The sequence below is a fragment of the Mustela nigripes genome, chromosome 9 (assembly GCF_022355385.1).
Source record: "Mustela nigripes isolate SB6536 chromosome 9, MUSNIG.SB6536, whole genome shotgun sequence".
NCBI classification, from domain to species: Eukaryota; Metazoa; Chordata; class Mammalia; order Carnivora; family Mustelidae; genus Mustela; species Mustela nigripes.
The window spans coordinates 78,850,190-78,852,940 of record NC_081565.1 but is presented as its reverse complement, the minus strand read 5'-3'; the positions used below and the strand labels follow the sequence as shown (position 1 = coordinate 78,852,940).

General features: G+C 41.5%; 1 pseudogene; it reads left to right on the top strand.

Moving 5' to 3' along the window:
- The first annotated feature begins 1,657 nt into the window (after nt 1-1,657).
- On the top strand, nt 1,658-2,123 carry LOC132025177 (glucosamine-6-phosphate isomerase 1-like; annotated as a pseudogene).
- Nucleotides 2,124-2,751: the final 628 nt, after the last annotated feature.

Below are 2,751 nucleotides of genomic sequence, written 5' to 3'. Positions count from 1 at the left end.
GAAACTGAAATTGTATTCTAGGCCATCTACTATGTGCGGCGGTTCCGTCCTTGAATTAGAATATTTTGCATAAACAGAGCCTCCTCCCCTGTTTAATAAAGTGTTTCGTAATCTATATGGGAATTAAAAGTAAGATGGAAGCAATTCGTACTGCACCATGCGCGTGTGCCAGATTCTTGATGTCGCAGAACACAGTCGTCCTTGGTGGTTGGATGCGGGATATTTCCAGGCCTCTGCTGGCGACGACACCATGAAAGGAAAATACAAAGTGAGTATGGTTATCTGGATGCGCTCTGTTAATAAAGACATGCAGATTACCTCTCCACATCTGGTTCACTGTCAAATGACTCATCGTTTTTGGCTGTTGCACTAATACATGTCTGTATCAGCACAAAGGAGCTAGAAAATCATCATGATGAAATAGAACAGAATATGAAAGTTTATTTAAAAAAAAAAATAGAAATGGGCCATCTATTTGTATGCAAAGGAGTTTGGGTCATTATGATGAGGGATAGAAGCAGAAAAACCTTCACCTTTAGCCCAGAAGGCAGACCTACAGCCTGCGTGGTTCCCTTGAGGACTGAATACGGCAGGCTGCTACATTCTTTTTTTTTTTTTTAAGATTTTATTTATTTATTTGAGAGAGAGACAGTGAGAGAGAGCATGAGTGAGGAGAAGGGCAGAGAGAGAAGCAGACTCCCCGTGGAGCTGGGAGCCCGATGCGGGACTCGATCCCGGAACTCCGGGATCATGACCCGAGCCAAAGGCAGTCGTCCAACCAACTGAGCCACCCAGGAGTCCCTAAATACTTTAAGTATTTAAAGATGACATGGTCCACACGTGGACCCTTTAAGGGTCTCCTGACTACCCGTGTATCTCACACATAGTTAATATCGAACTGAGTGATAAGCATGAGAGAAATCTTGAAAAAGTAGTTTTATGATTGGAAGTTTGAAGACCTTTATGATCTAATACTCCCTGCACCTCCCCCTGCCCTTGCGCCCTGAGTGTATAACCACCAGCTTCACACAGCAGCATACAATGTCTCAAGAACTCTCTCTTGTCAGCTGGGGTGCCCAACCCTGCAATAACTGTATCTAAAATTGTAGCCTTCCCCAAGTTACTCTGTTAATAATGGGAAGTTCAGAAGCTGCTGTGTGTGTAAGTGATCATGCACAACTCTTGCCAAGCAGGGAGAAGGAAAGCAACACAGCTGAGTAATAATGTGGGATAAATCAGGTGAGTTTTTTCTCTGAAAATGTTATCAGGGGTTCCTGCTGCCCCAGCATCAGAAGAGTTCATTGGCCTATCAGGTGTACTAACATACATCGTTAGCATCTTCTAAACAAACAAACAAACAAAGAAAAACCCACACCTTATAATCGTCAGCAGAACATCACAAGAATAGAGACCTCTCTTTTATTATTTTTTTTAAAGATTTTATTTATTTATTTGACAGACAGAGATGACAAGTAGGCAGAGAAACAGGCAGAGAGGGGGGGGGGGAGGCAGGCTCCCTGCTGAGCAGAGAGCCCGATGTGGGGATCGATCCCAGGACCCTGAGATCATGACCTGAGCCGAAGGCAGAGGCTTTAACCCACTGAGCCACCCAGGCACCCCTAGAGACCTCTCTTTTAAACATATGGAGACATTTAACATGGATGAACACGTAGAATTTCCCATCAATTGTCCTGAAAGCTGTTATTTGTCGGTGAGGAATAACTTTTTTAAGCATATTGATATAGATCCTAAAATGCTCATATCCTTGATGGGAATCCTGCAGATTTACAAAGAGAATGTGATGCATTTGAAAAGAAAATAAAAGAAGCTGGCAGAGCGGAACTATCTGTTGGAGGTAACGATTCTCATAATAGGCACACACAAGGCATTTTCCCTCCACACAGCCATGGAAGGAGTCAACCACGTGTGGACCAAGTCATCTTTCTAGCATCATCTCTGACCTAAATTTGCATATGATGCAGATGCTGCTGTAGAACTAAAAGTTACTACTGTAAACTACTTAAAGGGTTTATTTTTTAAAATTTTTTTTCAAAAATTTTTATACCTTTTATTCCCTTAAAGGTTTAATGCATGTGTACGATAAACTTGTAGGTCCACTCTAAGGTATGGTAGAAGGAAACAGAAGGAGACTGGAGAAAATTGCTGCTTGAATGAACAAAATACTTTTTAAAAGTAGTAGATGAATTTCAGCTTTGCAATGTAATGGAACATAGGGAATTTTGAAGATTACTATTTGTGTAAGAAAAGATTTTACTTACTCATTTGAGACAGAGAGATACAGAGAGAGAGAGGGCATGAGCAGTGGGAGTGGTAGAGGAAGAAGGAGAAGCAGACTCCCCGCTGAGCGGGGAACACGACTTGGGGGCTCCATCCCAGGACCCTGAACTCATGAGCCCAAGGCAGATGTTTAACCATCTGAGCCACCCAGGCACCCGGAGATTACCATTTTATAAAGTTCACTATCTATACATGAAAACCTCCATATTTGGAACGCATCTATTCTACACCAGGGCTTAGGAGAAGTAACTAATTGGCTCTCACAACTGAGAAGCTGTTTATTATAAACATTTTATTTAGAAACAAACTTTATTGTAAGTAGCTAGTCTAGAAACCAGCACAGAAATATACAGAACATTTTAAAACTCATTTTAAAGGTGGAGATTGTGCACATCAAGTGCCATTTAAGACATGACTCGAGTGGCATAATATACAAAGATTTGTTTTTTAATT